Source organism: Rhipicephalus sanguineus, chromosome 8 (genome assembly GCF_013339695.2).
Source record: "Rhipicephalus sanguineus isolate Rsan-2018 chromosome 8, BIME_Rsan_1.4, whole genome shotgun sequence".
NCBI classification, from domain to species: Eukaryota; Metazoa; Arthropoda; class Arachnida; order Ixodida; family Ixodidae; genus Rhipicephalus; species Rhipicephalus sanguineus.
In genome coordinates, this window is record NC_051183.1 from 31,280,801 (window position 1) to 31,301,669 (window position 20,869).

Here is a 20,869-nt window from a genome sequence, read left to right on the forward strand (position 1 = left end):
CTGAAAGTTGCCGATGCACATGTCCAAGCATTTCTGACAAGCCCTGCGACAAAAGTAATAGCACTTATTTTCCCACCATCTCTAAGTACGCGAAGGGAAAGAAGGGACAAAGCAATGGTCTCGCATTTATTTTCTGGCCTGTAACAATTTCAACCCAGGGAATGTTACCTGTTATTGGGAGCCTTTTGGAAATGCGCATGCCAACTTCACAAGGGAAATTTAAATGATAATTATTTTGCGAATATGATAAGAGTGACGAAAAGTTAGTGCGCGTGGCATTTAATTTGTACGACTCATTCTTCTACCCATTCTCGTCTCGCAAGAGACGAATCATTACGCCAACATGATTGCTCCACAAGGGATTCCTTCAAGGCAGCAGTTAAAATCTCACTGCTATTTCGCTTTAAGCTTCCCATTAGTACTCCCTATGTGGTACTTTATAAGAGCTATGCTAAGATGAGCTATGACTGCTACGCTACTACAAATTATTAATTTCTCGTATCCATACCCCGCCTACAGGCTTTAGCCATGAAGTCACGGATACCGGCGTATGAGACTAATGAACCACTTTGAATGTTTAATGTATACGCGAAATGGCCCCTGAGCTAGCACAGTCACGTATCATGTGTTCCTCCTTACAGCTGCATCTGTGGTACGAATATGTGTTTAGAAAAAAAATGGAGACGCTTTCCAGCACTATGGGATCTCCTTGGAAGAGTGGTGAGCTCTCCCCAACTGCCGCGCTTCGCAAGTAACGGATGCATGCTCTCAGTAGCGACGTCACCTTTTTTTCACGGGTAATCGATTTCGTACAAGGCTCTTTATTTGTTATATGAATATTTTATTCATATACGAAAATAATTTTACGCAGCTTCGCACTAATGGTGCCAAGCCTGAAAGTAGAGCGGAGCTGGGTGATCTTCTGTGTTTCTGTTTATTTTCTCTTTCTTTCTTTACCTCTCTTCTGTCAGTTTCTATGCCGTTTGTGTATTATTTTATTTCTTTTAAATGCGAAGGATTTCTCAGCGAAGTTATGCGACTACGGCCCTATCTATCTATCTATCTATCTATCTATCTATCTATCTATCTATCTATCTATCTATCTATCTATCTATCTATCTATCTATCTATCTATCTATCTATCTATGCGCCTACGACTTTGAGCTCTCCTGGCCGCTTTGTTAATGGGATGTATGCCAAAATTGGTATGACATACCAGGACCCTATTACAAACATAAATGACAGGTCATAACATGAGAATCATGACATGCATGTCATGAGCAGCATGATTTGCATTCCACGGTCTTGGGGCTCTTGCAGCCGTTTTGTTAATTTGATATATACCAAGATTGGTATGGTGTGACAATAATGTATGATGAACACAAGCGACCGGCGCTAATGTGCAAATCATGACACGCATGTCATGTACAGCATGATTTACATTACATGGTCTCGAGGCGCTCGTGGCCGTTAGAATGAATGGATACATACCAAAACTGGTATGACGACACATTTCTGTATGTCGAACATAGCTGACACATGGTAACATGAAAATCGTGATATGCATGTCAAGTACGACATGGTTTACATGCGACGCTCGTGGTGCCTTTGCGGCCATTTCGCTCGCTTGATATACACCAAAATTGTTATTGCTCGACGAGACTGTATGATGAACGTAAATCAGAGGTGGGAACGTGAAAATCATGACATGCAAGTCATGTACGACATGATTTATATGCTACTCTCATGGTTCCCTCGCGTCCATTTCGCTCGCTTGATATACACCAAAATTGGTATTGCTGGACGAGACTGTATGATGAACGAAAATCAGAGGTGGTAACGTGAAAATCAGGACATGCAAGTCATGTACGACATGATTTACATGCTACGCTCATGGTGCCCTCGCGGCCATTTCACTCGCCTAATATACACCAAAATTGGTATTGCGCTACGCGACTGTACGGCAATCATTAATGACAGATGGTAACTTGAAAATCATGATATGCGTATAATTTACGATATGATTTACATTCCATGCTCATTTTCTGATCGCTGCCGTTTCGCTCACTTGATATACACCAAAATTGATATTGCGGGACGCGAATGTATGACGAACGTAAACGAGAGATGGTAACATGAAAATCTTGGTATGCATGCCATGTATGACGTGATTTACATGCCACGCTCATGGCGCACTAGCGGCAGTTCAGCTAGTTTTATATAGACCAAAAGTGGCATTGCGGTACTGTAGAACGAACGTATTAGAGGTGGCAACATCAAAACCATGTCACGTAGGTCATGATTTACAGGCCACGCTCACGGTGCACTCTTGGCGTTTCGCCCGCTTGATGTACAGGTCGGTCCACTGTTAAAGGGAACACTCGAATGAGCCCCCTTCACTTTGCTGGCCCCCTCATTCCAAGTGGATGTGGAAACGTTGTTTGTTCAAGGTACTGGTCTGTCAAAGGGAGTCGGAACTGTCAACCACCAGTAGTCTTATGTAAATCTAAGCCACTGTACTGTTGCAAGAGAGCGATATCCTGACATGCCCTGAACGCAATTGTTCCCTTTAACAGTGGACCGACCTGTACACCAAACTCGGTATTGCGCGATGTGACTGAATTACGAACATAAATGTCAGGTGGTAACATGAAAACCATGACACGCATGTCATGAACGACATGATATACATGACACGCTCGTGGTGAACTCGCGGCCGTTTGGCTAGCTTGATACACGAATATTAGTATTGCGCGACGCGACTGTATGACGAAGATCAATTAGAAGTGGTAACATGAATATCATGGCATGCATGTCATGTACGACATGATTTACATGACACATTGTCACAGTGCGCTTCCGGCCGTTTTCTTAACTGGATATATACCAAAATTTTTATGGCATGACATTAGTACGTGGCGAACGTAAATGACAGGTTATGCATTGTACCATCCAGAATATACGTTTCATTAGCATGGTATATACGGAATTGTACTATCGGCTTCAAATGAAACCCGAACACTGGCAAGCCTTCGAAATGGTATAGTGCGCGCCGTCCAGTTATCACCATGGACAGGCACGCATATGCGCAGTGCGGTCAAGCCAGATGCGCGTGCCTGTCGATGGTGATCACAGGACGGCGTACACTATACCATGCGAAGGCTGGACGCTGTTCGGGTTTCATTTGACGCCGATTGTATGTACAGTACATGTAAGCATGTATGCTCCACTGGTGTGCGTCAGCTGAAAACAAAAATCGCAAGAACGTGTCACGTCAACGTTTGGGTCGTATGGGAAAACTACGAGGAGACGCGAAAGGGCATAACCGTTTAACGCGTCGAATTGGCAACAATCGCAATTTAGTTTTACGAACATCGCATTGTGAATATTGCTCCATGCTCTCATGATATAAAGCATTACATTACACGACCTTATTCTATGCGCCTTCAAACCCCCGATCCCGCATATCTAGGTTCCAGCATCCGCGATAAAATGCCACGTAGTACAGCCCCAACCGGCACGTTATCACAGATGAAAACTTTTTACAAGAATTCGAAATGAATGCTCGCGGCGAAACCTTTTCCGATTATGCCGATGAAGAACTTTCGAGGCACGCGTTACTTACCTTCGAGCTTCTACAAGTTATCTTGCGCCAGGCGTTTAAAAAACGCGATCGACGCGCGTTATCACTTGGTCGTTTCAAACGCTCGTTGCGTTTTCAACACGCTAGTTCATTTGTTTACACAGAACTATCGTCATCTGATAACGCGAGTGCCAAAAGAAATGCGCATCTGGGGATACGAAAATCATCACGAACCTTTCATAGGTTTACATCGAAGCGCCCGATTCCTAGCTACGGCGCAGTTACGACCCCAAACGTACTCTAAGCCTAACTACGCATTAGCGCGGGTAACAACCTTACAACGCAGTACATCGAGGGACACAAAAGTGATGGTTCTCACCTTGCTGTCGTACAAATCCAAAGACGTTGAAGCGAGGGCGAGTATGAAGTGTCAGACATGTCGCTTAACAGCGTCTCGAAGCGCTGCCACTGCTCGAAAGCAGGATAGCAATGTGTCCATTGCTATGAGCAAGCAGTTGGCGGACATAAGCAGAGCGCTTGCTGCGCTTACAGTAAAGGTCGACGAGATAACGAGTCTTAAAGATGCAGTGAGCAACATTGAGACATCTGTGCAACACATGTCTGACACTTATGATAAGCTTATAGAAGCTTCAAATAAACATGACAAGCAAATCGAAGCCCTACAAAAGACAGTTGATACGCTCGAAGTAGCTAATAACAAGCAAACAATTGCAGAGCTGCGCACGGAGCTGAATGCCCTAAATCAATATAGCAGAAAACAAAACATGGAAATACATGGCTTGCCTGAAACTGAACGCGAAGATTTGATGGAAAAAGTGAATGAACTGGCAAGAAGGCTCGATTTGCCGGTGCTTACAAAGGATGATGTTGATGGGCTGCATCGCATTCCCTTAAGGTCAGACAAAACCCCGGTCGTGCTCATCAGGTTTTGCAAACAGTCCACAAAAGCACTGTGGATTGCGAAGCGTAGCACTCTGAAGCAATGCATAAAGGATGTTAAGTTTTTCGACAACTTAACTGCGCAAAACAAGAGGCTATTGTGGCTCGCAAAGACAAAAGCTGCGGAAGCACACTACCGGTTTGTCTGGACGAAGGAAGGGAAGATATTTGCTCGAAAGGAACCAAGTACTCGCGCCATCAACATCAGCAATGAAAGCGACTTAGACAAAATTATCTAGAACAGACTGTGCGTTTCGTCAGAAAAGAAGTTAGTGAAAAATGGCCTATTTTTCTACTGATTCATTCCAAGAGGTGTTAAAAACTTCTGGATACAGTACAAACAATAGCCTGTCCTTTTATCACTTAAATGCGCAAAGTTTAAGAAACAAGGGAGAGGAAGTCGAGGCAGAAATGAAGCAGATCAACTACACTTTTGATTTTTTTGCTTTTACCGAGACGTGGTTCCGCTCGGAGGAAGACGTCATTCAATTCACTGGCTACAAACATGTCACTCAATTCAGGAAAGAAAAACGAGGTGGGGGTGTGACCATATACACGCGCCAAAACTTATCTTTTCACATCCTGACTGATTATACGGGCGTTTTCGAAGATTTCGAATGTGTTAGCCTGTTACACCGGAACATTTTTATCATTGCGCTGTACCGCCCACCTCAAGGTAACACAGAAGCCTTTCTTCAGTTTATTGAGACATGTTTAGAAAATGCTAATTCAAATAAATGGCGTGTTATTGCACTTGGTGATTTTAATATTGATGTTATGGGTAGATCTCCGATTCAAGCGGCCTTAACTGAAATAATGCTACTGTATGGCTGTACAAATACGATTGAGTCCCCAACACGAGTAAACAAATCAACAGCAACAATAATAGATCTTTGCTACACGAACTTTTCTCGGGACGCGGTTTTTTCCGGAGTGTTTTCGTCTGGTCTAAGTGACCACTTGCCGTTCTTTGTATTTGTCCCTTTAAGTAAAAAACGAACTACCCCTATCCATTCACGTAGAACGAATGATTCCAATAATATCGCTGTTTTCTGTGAGTTGCTGAAAACAACCGATTGGACAGACGTTTACAATGCAACCGACCCAAATGAAGCGTACGAAAATTTCATTATTAAGGTTATTAACCATTACAATGTCGCTTTTCCTGTTATGGCAATTAGAAAACACAGAAAGGCCCGTAAAGATTGGATAAACAAGGCTCTTTTTATGAGAATAAAAGAAAAAAACTTGATGTTCGCTAAATTTCTTAAAACGAGAAGTTCTGAGATATTAGCTGAGTACAAAAAGTTTCGTAATGTGCTAAATGCTGATCTAAAAAAAGCAAAGTCGTCATTTTACAGAAAAAAGTTTTCAAACATAGGTAACAATCCTAAGCAGATCTGGGAAGGAATTAAAACTCTCATCGGCAGCAAAGCTAACACAACACCCGTCGAAATGCTGGTTAAGGGTATTATCTATGACGGTGTTGCATTAGCCGACAAATTCAATGAACACTTCCTGGAAGCTGGCAAATATGCCGGCTCAATTCCCTTGCCTAATAATACCTCTCTTACGTCATGCATTCAGGTTTCCAACTATGACTCGATATTTCTGACGCCAACAACAGAAGCAGAAATCACAACCATTATTAATTCTCTAAAAAATACTTGTGCTCCTGGTGATGATGACATCTCACCATTGCCAATTAAGAATTCCATTAGTTGCCTTATAGAACCACTGACCTATATATTCAATCAGATGTTGGCTACTGGCGTGTTCCCAGATAGATTAAAGATAGCACGTGTTACTGTTGTCTTTAAAGGTGGAAATAAAACAGAATTCGGTAATTACCGGCCAATTTCAGTTCTGCCAATTTTTTCTAAGGTTGCTGAAAAAATAATTTATACACGTTTCTTGGCTTCCTTTCCGCAAATAATGTCATAAGTGATCATCAATACGGTTTTCAACCTGGGAAATCGACTGAAACCGCATTGCTTTATATAAAAAATGTCTTAATTCGAAACATTGAAATGAAACACTTTACTATCGGACTATTTCTCGACTTCAGTAAAGCGTTTGATTCGGTTCAACATGACATTCTCTTAGCAAAATTAGAAATTTATGGAATTCGTGGCATTGCAAAAAGCCTTATGAAAAGCTACCTGACTGCACGTCAACAATACACAAAGCTACATAACGACACTCGCTCTAACTACGGAACAATAAAATATGGAGTACCTCAGGGATCAATATTAGGACCCCTTCTATTCACTATGTACATAAATGATATTGTAAACATTCCTTCATCTTCGAACATTATCCTATATGCCGACGACACTAACGTCTTCTTTTCTGGTCCCAACCTAAAAGAACTTGAGCAGAGAGCGAATAGTTGGCTTGAACAACTAGAGGAATGGTTGAAGGTAAATCAGCTGAGATTAAACGTGAAAAAAACTAATTTCATTTTATTCCGTGCTAAAAACAAAGCAATAAACCACAACCCAAAACTTTATTTTGGTAATTCAGAAATAACATGTAACAGTAGCTGTAAGTTTCTGGGCGTACACTTCCGCAATGACTTGAGCTGGTCTGATCACGTGAGTCATGTAAAACTGAAAATGGCTCGATCCATTGGTGTTATAAGCCGTATTAACCATCTTCTTCCACATTCGGTGGCAAAGCAGCTATACTTTTCTCTCGTTCATTCGCACCTCACATACTGCAACTTAGTTTGGGGCACATGTAATAGGACCAATGCACAAAAATTAATTACCATGCAACAAAAAGCATTGAAGCTAATAACTAAAAGGCCAGATAGACATAGCCATAGCAATTTATTTTCTGTTTTTCGTGTATTGTGTTTCACTGAATGCTACAAACTTAAACTGATGGTTCTTATTTATAATCGTATAAAACAAGATTTTGCTTCATTCAGCAATATGTACCTCACTCGTCACATTGAATATAACTTACGAAGGACGTCACTTGTTTCAGCACGATCTAGAACAAATTATGGTACCCAATCACTTGACCATCAAATAGTAGATATATGTAACAGTTTTCCTTCTGTAGTAGAATTATCACAGATAAGCAGATCTGTACATTATTTTAAAAAGAAAGTAAGATTACTCTTCGATCCAGGATGAAGTGCTTGTTTTTGTTTTGTTTTCTTTTTTTTTGTTTTTTTTGGTGTGTTTTATGTGCATGCAATGTATTTTGCCACTTGCGATGTATACTTCTGTTCACCAGGTAGTACTTCACTGCGTTTCAATTGTTAAGCTACGCACATTGTTAGCTCTACTTGAATTCTGAATTATGATGGATACTATTGCACCTCTTCATTCATTAAATCTATTCACAACTTTACTCTGATGGACATATCAACATGAAATGAATTTTATAGGTCTTCGTACTTCTGTAGCGAAATTGCTTGAAATTCCATGACTTCCCTATAGTGATGCTGGTGAATTGTGCTGTACTGGATGTCTCTCGCTTTCCACACCGCTGTCCTTGTTTTTGTTTTTTGTTCACGAGCCGGGATGTAGGCCTAGTCAGGAAACAGTTTCGTCTGTTTCCTTTTGCCTCATCTCGGTGGCATGTAACTGTTGTGTACACATGCCAGAATAAAGTATTATTATTATTATTATCTGCGGCAGAGGACGCCGCACAGCCATGCTGAAAAGCGCCATTGTCACACAAAATATCGCTCAAAACCACTTCTCGGAGTGAATAAGCAAAAACAGATGCCGCCGAAACACGCATGAGACCGACCCTACTCCAATAAGCGCCATAGCTGGCCTGGCGATACAGTCGTATCGCCAGTGCCACTTGGTGGCGTAGTGTTCTTTCACGAACTTTTAACTTATCGTGTAAGAAAATCGCTTTACACCTGGGAGAAACAAATAAAAAAGCGAATATGCTATGCATTTATGTCGGCCGCCCCTTTTTTTTTTGCGCTACTTGCGCCACCTGAACTCCTCTTATATTCTTGTGATCAAGGTCCCTGTGATTTGACGATAAAATCTCGAAGGCTGTTCGGCGAGATTGTGGCGAGGAGAGCTCGATCCGCTTGTCTCTGAGTGTCCCATCTTGTCTTGTTTCCCTTTCTCTGTGGTTAATCGGCGACAGCCGCTGTTCGGTAACGCATCGTGCGGGATCGCTTTTAAGTGTGCTGCGTGGACGCCAAGAAGCAGCAAGTGTAGCGCTGTTGTGAGCGTACTGCGACGACACGGAAATGCGAAGTGCGCTTCGCTTGCAGGAACCCCGTCGTCGCCGCGTTGATCCAACAAACTGCTCGCCACATGAGTGCACGGTATCGGGCGGAACGGCACGAAAGACGCTTTCACGGCAAACGTGCGCGTACGGTACAGCGAGCGGCTTGGCAGTGACCGCGTGGGCGACGCGTTGCACGCAACTAGCGAGGGACGATTGGCTTCACGTGACGTGGCGCATTTCATATTTCGCTCAGCAGCAGGCCTCGATACAGGCGCACGCACATGCGTCGCGGAAAGCCGATACGTGTGTCCCTCCGCTCTTTTATTAGCGGCGGATTCCGGACTTTGTAATAGTTTTGCGGTGCCCCTTGCATGCTTCGGACATCGGCATCACGGCACCAGAACCTGAAAGGCCCCAATAATCAGTCGCTCTAACTTCGCTGTAAGCTTCCCAAAACAGCTGCTTATATCCTACTTCGCGATGACACTGCAACAACCATCTTTGTGTATAAATTGTACACAATACAGCAAAAAGAAATTCGGTTCTACCTACTATCTTTTTCCATCAACTTACAAGCATGGGCATATCAAAATAACTAATTATTCCGAGTGCTTGATGTCTCCACAATACGACAGTAGAGTTTGATTATTCAGGTGTCATGTGCTACTCGCAGATGGCCGTATCTATCTTAGAAATATCAATCCGTCCAGAACTGTCGGTCATGTCACAGGCCATTATTATCCGTAATAATTCAATCTGCCATTTTCTTACCATGCGTATGTTTACGAGAATCACAGAAAGAGACAGTTCAATCACATGGACATAAATTGACATATGGAATGACGGGGAGGCAACATCTAGGATTCGTGTCTTGCACAATCACACCCTCATGCAAATAATTTGTCCCAAACAGCTGGGCATGCTTATGAACTTTACACGTTCTTATAAAAAGGGCAAGTAAGGTGTCAATATTTTCGTTATGTATATTTGCGTGGCATTGCTGCCCACGACTATTGAAGTATCATCCTACCGAAACCAGGCATGCCCATATGCAAGGTTAACGCGCCTATCACAGACAGACATAAAAGGACAAGGCCACTGTCGAAGAAATTATTTGCGTTCTTAATGATTCCGTCATTTTTACTGCACGGCAATTGATGCCAGAAGACGCTTCTGCCAAAGCTGGCCGCGTCCAGGCAATGTTCACAGGGGGGGTCTTTGTGTTCAACGTCAGATGTGTCAGCCAAGTACAACGTTGCAAACAGCACACAATCATTTTGTAATGCTCGTTTCTTTATTACATTTTATTGACAAACATTTCGGACTAGCTATTTTTTTGCAAATCCAGATATACACGCACGGATCAAAATTTTTTAAAGCCAAATTGCACTTTTCAAGAATAAGGCACACGTTCATCATCACGGACACTACTACCCCTTAAGATTGTGGGATTTTCAGCTCACTCAGTATAACGTGGTCATTTACCTTCCTTGCTAGGCACATATTTCCTTAGAAGCAACTACGACTCATCTTCTATTTTCTGCCCAAATTATGTTTGCTTCTCAACCAACGTGCGTCATCAGCCCATAAAAATGCATTCGCAAGCAAACCTTTCACTGGTTACTGTCATTAAATGGCTATGTATATTAATTTGTGAACGCAAAGTTCTTCGACTTTCTTAGCTGTGATAATTTTCTGCTCTATGCGGCGCGTTCACACCTAACAGAGCAAGTGATAGCAACGCTAGCGTCAGGAACAATGGACGTTAAAAGCATGCTCGAGTGTTGCTCAGAGCTGTCTGCGCCCGGTAGAGTGGGCACAATAAATGAAGAATATATAAGAATAAAACTTTCTACGCCAGGGAAACCAGTGATATTTCACTGTTGGAACAATAATAGGAAACGCATTTCGGCGCACCCGTATATACAATGGTAACGGCTGCAAGCATTCTAACAAACTCCACCAAAAGGTCATCTCGTCCTTCCTGCCGTGCTCTCGGTAACATGTACTGCAGTGCGGTGGTCCTAGCAACGGTTTGCATTGTCATCGTACGTGGGGACCTCAATTGCACAAGTAAGTGCCGATTACTTTGTCATATCTTGTGAGGTACGATAAATTCTATGCCGTAGGCGACATCTGATAAGGTACTGCAAATATTATGTGCTTGCTGCCATCAGAAGACGACAATACTTTGTCCAAAATCTCGATTTGCGGCAGCTTAGACAGGGAAAGAAGATGCAAACAAGAATAATATATACACAATAACAAAAATTTTTCTACAATGCGTTCTTTTAATGTCCACCAGAGGACCACATGTGGCAGCTGCACAATACTCTCCTTTTACTTGTGGGAAAGGATATTTTGGGCACTTGCTTTAAGGTTTTTTCATCGCTTCTATAATTCACATTGAAGAGCATACGCATCTGCTATGTCCAAAATATCTTTCTTTAGCACCTTTGTCTGCGCCTTGCAAAGGGATGCTCTGCTGCGCCGATGTGTACAAAAACCGCAGTTCCAGAAACCCACATTCTGTTGCAAAAGCTGTTAATGTGCTCCTTAGTAATTTGTTAGTTCTAAAAAAAGTACTTTGTGTACATGTCCCAAACGAACGTTTTGAAAAGAATGAACACAACAGGAATGCATGACAGTTTTAAAAAGGTGTCTGCACGATGCAGTCCTTGTAAAAACTTCGTATGACTTTGCCAAATGCCTCGTTGCTTTGATTCAAGACATTTGAAAACAGGTATTCTAAACATTCGTAATGGCCAAGCTTACAGACAGGCTAGGCAAGTAACTGCATTGTTCATTGCAGAAGAATGCTCGTCAAGTTCAGGGTCTTGTCATGACTCAGTAAATGACGTGTGGAGGCTAGAGTTACTTTTTACTGTTACTATTTCTTGAGGATTTGACTAGGTGTCGCTAGTCACGTAATATGTCTTAAAAACTAATGCACTATAGGACATTAACGATCTAGTATAGGACTATTGCTAGTGAAAAGTAATTATATTTTCCATGAGAAGAAGCTATCGGCTCGCCGAGTGACAACGTAGTGAGGTACTTGTTGGAATACGAGCTCCGATGAAAACACGAAAGAAAAATTATACTCAAACAGAATAGCTTTTCCTGTAGGTGACAGAAGAAATTTCTTAAGGTATAGCAGTGGTTTCACACTCGCGTATTAGCGCCTCTTGCAGTGCTTTGCAATGGCACAGTAAGTGAGAGCGAAAAGGAGAAGAAATAGTAAGAGAACATAAAAAAATCAAGCAATAAGGAAAGTGTTCGCATAAAAAAATATCGAAGCTTTGGAGCGGCAGAGCAGCCAACAGTTATCATCGTTTGATGACTACCCCATAAACGATAAAATGAAAAGCGTAAACAAAGACCTGATTGTCCGACACTCATAAGAATAGTTATGTTGGGCTTGGCTCCAAAGCGACTAAGGCTATGATTGAATTGCCTGTTTGCAGAAAGAGCTGCCCTGGGCTAGAAAACAAGAAAGGTGGCATTTCACTGCACTGCATGCTCACGTACATTGTCTGCAACGTCTATTGACGACGGGTATGTTGTTAATATTTTTTCAGCGAATAATAACCTGCTTACTCCAAAAGATGCGTGTTGCTAAATTTGAGGTACGTTGTGAGATATTGCGAAAAGCAAACTATATGAGGTGTTGGAGGCTTCTTGAAGTTTTATATATTAATAACGCTGCTATCAGTTAATAAAGTGGCGGCCACAGCGGAAGAGAGAAAGAGCGCTGACTTTTGACAGGTACAACACGTAATAATGCGAAGGATAGGAATCGTGAAAAAAACACATGTGCGCATACATATGCGATGACAATAGGTTTAAATAGGAGCGATAAAGGAACCGCGATGCATAAAATTCACTACTCAACAAATGTTGTGATGGTTGGCCACCTCCCGTGCCATAGTTTCACTAAATTGTGGAAGTTACTAGCGCTTGCTTTAGAGCGACTGAGACACCATATTTCGAGGTTATGAAGAGCCTGCTGTAGGCTTCCTCTGTGCGCAAGAAGATACAGCCCGACGCGTTGGACACAGCACGCTCTGAAAACATATTTTAGGTCGCTTTCAAATACTGCCTCAATACTCGTTCTTGCGATCGAGATCCATCACTAGCGAGACTGACAGCGACGTCAGTGCGTAGGAACTATGACGAAAGTTGTAGTGCCGTCATGCATCATTTGAATGACGCGCGGTGAAAGGTCACACCAGGCACCGCTGCAGCGGGCAAGCCTAGCGAGCATCGGCTGCGAACCCGCCTTCGCTAGTTTTTCTCTGCCGAACTAGCCAAGCCGGCTGGTGTTCTGAAAAGCGCATCGCATCGTCAAGCGAGCTCGACCGTTGAAGCATCCTTCATGTGTGTGTGACAGCAGATCATGTAGCAGTGCGTGCACCATGGCATTGTGTGGTCACGTGACCAATCGTCCTAGATAGTGACGTCGCAGTCCAACTTGCGACAGAAAACCGAAACCGCAAGTTGTTCACATAAATAATGCGATAATAAAGTGTTATTGCGATACCACTTATATGAACACTTTTCGGCGGGTTTTTGCCGTCGTCGTCACCGTCATGTCCCGAATATGTACATATATATGTAGATATAAATAAAACTCCCAAAGAAAAATAAATCAGATGAAAACATTTTCGAAGCGCGCCACCGGCATATGACCCTGCGACCCCTGGTTCCGAAGCGCGCCGCTCTAAACAATTCGGCCACGTGCCACTGGTGGTTCAGTATACTAACGGCGAGCTATTTATATTGTCACGTTTAATACAAAGGCGACGTGCACAAGGCGGCGATACAAGGCCCCAAGTCCCGAACGGGGTCGGCACAGCACAGCCAAAACAAAGGCACTGGCGCGAGAGCTACTGCGTCTTCGTCTGCCTCTTTCTCGCTGGCATATTAAGCGCGTGGCATTGCCCCTCCTCCCGCAGGAGCATCGCCTCGATGCTCAACGAAGCATTCACGGTAAACATAAACGAAAACCTAATGTCATCAATGTCACAATGTGTAGTATGGTTTTAACCGCACCACGTGCACAATCTCGGGTCGTGGCTGTCGGCGTCGTGGTGATTGGCTTCCGTCCGGAAGGACTTCGTAGTTGACGTCGCTCACTCGTCGTAGCACTTTGTAAGGGCCGAAATACCGACTGAGAAGCTTTTCAGAAAGACCTTTGCGGCGCACGGGGGTCCATACCAACACTTGGTCACCCGGTTGGTAATCGACTTGTCTGTGGCGGAGGTTGTAGCGCCGTGTGTCGACGTCCTGTTGTTTCTTGATGTTCACGCGGGCCAGTTGGCGTGCTTCCTCGGCTCGTTGCACAAAACACTCAGCATCTTCGTCAAGATTGTCGATGTTGTCAATGTCGCAGGGGAGCATTGCATCCAACATCGTCTGAACATCACGACCGTATAGCAGACGAAACGGCGTGAAGCGTGTGGTCTCTTGCGTAGCGGTATTGTACGCGAATGTTACGTAAGGCAGCACCTCATCCCACGTCTTGTGCTGTACGTCTGTGTACATAGACAGCATATCAGTTATCGTTTTGTTCAGCCTTTCGGTCAATTCGTTTGTCTGTGGGTGATAGGCTGTTGTCTTGCGATGCGTGGTGCAACTTAGCTGAAAAACCTGCTCAAGGAGCCTTGCCGTAAACGCCGTTCCTCGGTCTGTGATAACGCAGGATGGAGCGCCGTGGCGTAGTACAAAGCTCTCTGTGAAAAACTGAGCGATTTCGGAAGCTGTGCCTTTGGGAAGAGCCTTCGTTTCAGCGTAGCGGGTTAAATAATCTGTAGCGACGATTATCCACTTGTTTCCCGAAGACGACAAGGGAAACGGGCCCAGGAGGTCCATGCCGACTTGATCGAAGGGTGTTCTGGGTGGCTGGATAGGGTTAAGTAACCCCGCAGGCTTAACAGATGGGGACTTTCGGCGCTGGCATTCGCGGCAGGCTTGAACGTATTGTTTAACGCAAGCGGCAAGTTTCGGCCAGTAGTATGACTTGCGTACCCTAGCGAGGGTTCGGGTGATGCCCAGGTGGCCAGATGAAGGTTCGTCGTGACAGGCAAATAGAATTTCGTCACGAAGCCCTGCTGGAACGACCAATAGATAAGTTTTGTTGCTGGCAGCAGCGTTCTTCTTGTACAACACGCCCTGTCGCAAACAAAAGGATGACAATCCGAGGGCGATATTCGGGGGCAGAGATACGTTGCGGCCTTCTAGATGTTCCATTATAGGTCGCAATCCAGCGTCTGCTCGCTGCCGTGTAGCTAAGTCTGTTATGCTTACGGCTCCAAGAAAAGGGCAGTCATCTTCGAGGTGTTGAGCGGGAGGTTCAACTGGCGCGCGTGATAACGTGTCTGCATCTTCGTGTGCGTGACCTGACTTATACACGATAGTGACGTCGTACTCCTGCAGACGTAAGCTCCACCGTGCTAGTCGTCCGGAAGGGTCTCGTAAGTTCGCGAGCCAGCACAGCGAGTGATGATCCGTCACTATCTTGAATGGGCGGCCATTGAGGTACGGTCGAAATTTAGCAAGTGCCCATACGACGGCAAGGCACTCCTTCTCCGTGGTACTGTAGTTGGACTCCGGGCGTGATAGGGTGCGACTTGCGTAAGCGATGACTCTTTCAACTCCCTCCTGCCGCTGCACGAGTACCGCGCCCAGACCGATGTTACTGGCGTCGGTGTGAATTTCTGTTTCGGCTTCCTCGTCGAAGTGCCCAAGAACAGGAGGTGATGCCAGGCGATGGCGAAGCTCGGTGAATGCAGTTTCTTGTTCAGAGCTCCAAACGAATGGTGTGTCGGCTCTAGTGAGTCGAGTAAGTGGTTCGGCAATTTTCGAAAAATTGCCTATAAAGCGCCGGTAGTATGCACATAGCCCAAGGAACCGCCGAACACTTTTCTTATCGGCAGGAGTCGGGAAGGCTGCTACAGCGGTGGTTTTCTCGGGGTCAGGACGAACGCCTTCCGCGCTCACAAGATGCCCAAGGAACTTCAGTTCTTCGTAGCCAAAGTGGCATTTCTGTGGCTTTAACGTAAGGTTAGCCGACCGGATTGCCTCGAGTACTTGTCGTAGTCGCTTCAGATGTTCGGAGAAGCTGGCTGAAAATACGACCACGTCATCTAAGTAGACAAGGCAGCTTTGCCACTTTAAGTCGGCTAACACAGTGTCCATAATGCTTTGGAAGGTAGCTGGCGCAGAGCAGAGACCAAACGGGAGCACTCGAAATTCATAGAGGCCATCCGGCGTGACAAAGGCTGTTTTTTCACGGTCGCGTTCATCAACCTCGATTTGCCAATAGCCACTCTTCAAATCAAGGGAAGAAAAATACTTCGCTCGCCGTAGCCGGTCAAGAGAGTCATCAATACGCGGCAGCGGATAAACGTCTTTTTTTGTGACGTTGTTGAGCTTTCTGTAATCGACACAGAAGCGAAGCGTACCATCCTTCTTCTTGACCAGGACGACGGGTGATGACCACGGACTGTTCGAAGGCTGGATAACGCCATCTTCGATCATTTCCTTGACTTGCTCCTTAATGGCTGCGCGTTCTTTCTGCGAGACACGGTATGGCTGTTGGTGGATAGGTCTTGCGTCATCGTAAGTGATTATCCTGTGCTGCGTGATTGGCGTCTGACTCACTTTAGACGATTGAGCAAAGCACGTCCTGAATTCAAGTAACAGCTCTCGCAAGGCCTTCTTGTGCTCTTCTGACAGTGCGTTGTTGATGTCAACATCTGTTACGGCTTGTCCATCGCGGCTACTGTCTTCACACGTAAAACACTCAATGACGTCCTTCAAGGCTTCAGCGTAGGCGACGGCAGTGCCACGGAACAGGTGACGATGCTCATTTGTGAAATTCGTGATCATGACCTCGGCTTGACCGTTCCTAATGTCAACGATGCCTCGTGCCACAGAAATTCCAAGCGCCAGCAACAGGGAGACGTTGCACTCTGCCAGTGTTTCACCATCACTTGTTCCTTCGGAAGACACCTGAATCATGATACTTGCACGAGGTGGTATTGTCACACTGTCGTCGGAAACACGAAGGGCGGCTGTACGGCGGCAGGTGTCCTTTGACGTAGCGTTGACTGTAGAAAAGGAAATGCAGCGTCTGCGTAGGTCGATTATGGCACCGTATTCCCGAAGAAAGTCCATTCCGAGAATTAATTCGCGGGAGCATTCGCGTAGCACGAGGGAGCTGACCAAAAACGTGGAACTTCGTATTTGTAGCCTCGCAGTGCACACACCAAGCGGCGTGACAACATGTCCTCCAGCAGTGCGTACGTGGGACCCTGTCTAAGGCATGATAACTTTCTTCAGTAGGCTGGCCAATTTTCCGCTAATAATCGAGTAGTCAGCGCCAGTATCTACTAGAGCAGTTACATTCCGACCGTCGATAAGCACAGGTATGTCCACTGAAATGTCGCCAGGCTGGGATACATGCGTCGTCGAATTTCCATCGGTCCGATGTCTCGTCGATTGGAGGTCGAGGTCTTCATCACGTCGATAATCAGCGGCCTCGCCTCGAAAGGTCGCTGGCGTCAGTTTTCCAGGTGAGGGCTCGGAGATCGTCCTTGCGGCATCCGACTCCTGTTGCCCGAATAGGATGGCGACCGTGGTGATGGTGAACGCGACTGACGCCTGAGTGGTAGACGCTGCCGAGCGATAAAATCTTCAATTTCGGGTGGTCGCTGTCCGAACCGGGGACGGGGTGAATTGGCAGGAAAACCCTGAAGGCCAAGTCGCCGGTACTGGCACTCTCGGTACACGTGACCCGCCTCACCACAGTGGTAGCAGAGCGGTCGTCGGTCCGGCATGCGCCAAATGTCGGATTTACGCGCTGCGGGCCGAGTGTCCTCAAAATAAGGAACCGCCTGTGCAGACTGAAGTGTGGCATACGGGGTTGCTGCCGATAGCGGCACTGTTGCGGGTGAGATGTGTCCGAATGTGTCGGCATAACTGGCGTGCTGGAAGCCGCTCACCGGAGGTGGTGTCACCGACGACGGGACGGTGCGTCTCAAAGCGTCGGCGTAACTCACACGTCGAGGTTCACTTGAAGGTGCGAACGCCTGAAGTGGTGCAGGAACCTGAACAGGTGCTTCGCGACGATGCGCTCCGAGCGCATGCTGCACTTCTTCGTGTGTGATGCTGGCGATGCAGTTAGTGGTAGGCTGCTGCTGCGCCTGGTGCAACTGTTGCAGTTCGTCGCGGACAACCGAACGTATAAGCTGCCGAAGCGTTTCCACGTCAGTCGGGAATGATCCTAGGCTGGTAGTATAGGTAGCATTCACTTGCCGATCATACTGGTTCCGCTGCTGCAGCGCCTTCTCCATGGCGACGGCTTCAGTGAGGAACTCCGCAACCGTCTTCGGCGGACTACGAATGAGTCCACCAAAGAGCTGCTCTTTCACACCTCGCATCAAGTGTCGCAGCTTCTTGTCTTCCGGCATGTTTGGATTGTCTCGGTTGAACAGATGGACCATATCCTCCACGTACATAGCCACACCTTCATTAGGCATCTGAATGCGGGACTGGAGGGCCCATTCAGCTCGCTCTCGACGATCAGGGCTGGAGTACGTCTCGAGGAGCCTGCGACAGAACTCGCGCCATGATGTTAGGAGGCCCTTGCGGTTCTGGAACCATGTACGAGCACCATCCAGAAGACTGAAGTAGACATTCCTGAGTTTCGCGTCTTCGTCCCATCCATTGAAATCCGCTACGTGCTCGAACTCAGCCAGCCAGTCTTCCACGTCTTCAAAAAGACCACCACGGAAGGGACTCGGCACGCGCGGTTTTTGCAGTGTGTAGTAAGCGGGTGCACCTGCAGCTGCAGCAGCAGGGATGGCAGCAGGGGTGAGCGCAGTAGTATCCTCCATACCTGTCGACGTTGAAGTTGTACAGCAGGGCACAATCTCGGGGGCCAGTCCCCGAATTCTCCGGCTAGCACGGTGTACTGGCGTAAGTTCCGGTTTCTGGTTCGCGTTCCTGCTACTGGAAGGGGTCTGATGCATAGGTGAGATTACCCAGCGCCTCCACCAATAAAATGTCACGTTTAATACAAAGGCGACGTGCACAAGGCGGCGATACAAGGCCCCAAGTCCCGAACGGGGTCGGCACAGCACAGCCAAAACAAAGGCACTGGCGCGAGAGCTACTGCGTCTTCGTCTGCCTCTTTCTCGCTGGCATATTAAGCGCGTGGCAATATACACGATTTAACTCAGGTGGTACGCAGAGCTCGGAGGTACTTCAGCGTGTGCAGTGTCACCCGCGAGATTTCTCGAAGGGTGTGCTTTAAAGCAACGCTCCCATATTTTGCTTCCGTTTGAGAACTGCCCTGAAGACGCGCACTAAATGTAGCCCATTTCTGTACCCACTCGCGATGTGGAACGCCGCGTAAACAATGCGTCGAACGCCACCGCGTGACAGGAGACGTGGAGGGGTCACTCCACGCGCTGAAGTATTCAAGAAAAAAATTGGCCGCGTATCTGCGTGCTTCGCTGCAAATGTCGTCTAAAGACGATAGAAGAGGCGCTGCGTGAGATATGGACGCCATCTGGTAATATGTCGGGAAACATGAGTGCTGTGTTGCGGGCTGGTAGTCCCGGCGCAGCAGCAGGCAAAGACCGGCGGTGACCAACGCGACCGGCGGGGACGCCAGCCAGCCCGAACACGCGGTTTGGTGCGAAGCGCTGAAGCAGAAGAGACGTCCGCACTCAACTAGTACTCTCCACACACTCTTTTATTTACACGTCGCCTGTGTAAAACAGGAATGCCAGAGCGGCGCCTCATGGCATTCGTACAGTGCAATACAGAACCGAAACCGAAACACAACAATGAGCTCGTGCAGAGGGCACGGAGGAAGGCAAGTATCAGCGCAGTCGCATTTTCAGCGCAGCTTAAGAAACTAGGGTCTTTAGAGTTACGTATGTATGCATTTTCTATTAAAGGAACACACCACCTAATACTTACCTAGCGATGTAGCGCCTCAGATATGCGTGATATTTACTTTTTGATCGACAACGTTCACAAGTATGAACAGCCGTACCAGTTCAAGATGGCTGGCCCTTGGGCAAGTGGTTCAACTTTGGCCGAGTGGCTGAATCGAGAGACGTGCCGACAAACAGGAAGACAGACAGACCAATATTTCTTCGTTTAAGTATCCCAAGAAAGACTATCGTCTTTCAAAAACATCTGAGAGCTTTGAGTTGTAGCGTGCTCCTCAAACACGAAGAAGTAACAACTGTGACAGTTCTTCGTTGGCGCTAGTCTTGTGTATACCTGTGCGTTCTTTTCGAGCATCCTTCGATTCGAGCATCCTTTTCGAGCATTCGAGCAATAGTCGAGCCACGGCTACTCGACTAAAACAAGTGCTTTTAATCAAGCGGCTGTGGTCGAGCTGTGACCATTGTTAGTTCGCTGTTGTCCTGTCTGTGTTCTTTTTGTGAGTCATTTGAATTTGAGCGGCGCGCTGAAAGTATCGAGCTGCTTGCTGTTCTTTGTGTGGCATTATATTTTGATGCTGTCGCACTCATTACTTCGCCCTTGCGGCGAAACTGATTTTTTTATCTACGAGGCATGCATCCTCGAACATGTGACATGGTTCATGGACCAATGGGAAACGTTTGAAAGAAACTACGCGCAAGCCACAAAGTTGATGTTTCAATCCCTTTCATAGCTGTTCAAAGCGACAACCGATTGTTCTAACAAAATCACGCCATTCGCAGTGTTAATGGTCACATGATAAAAAGGGGGGCCGCTTGAGCGAGCTATGAGGTTATCGCATCCGAATGCTTAAGTGCCGCGCCTGTTGGCAGGTGTCAAGCCTTCACCAACAAGGACACTTTTGGGCATACTGCCATTTATAAGAAACGCGCAGGTCACATTAAGCGTAACACTTCGTTTTCTTCACAGTTATTGTCTTCAAGATTGATCAGCTTACATCTGATCATTTTCATATCAGATATCTGCCATTTGTATTATCACTGTAATGTAATTATGATATCGACAGTTTCAAAAAGATACAATACTTAACCTATTGTTAATTTACAATTCAAAAGTAAGGATGCATTGCAATACTCTGTTACA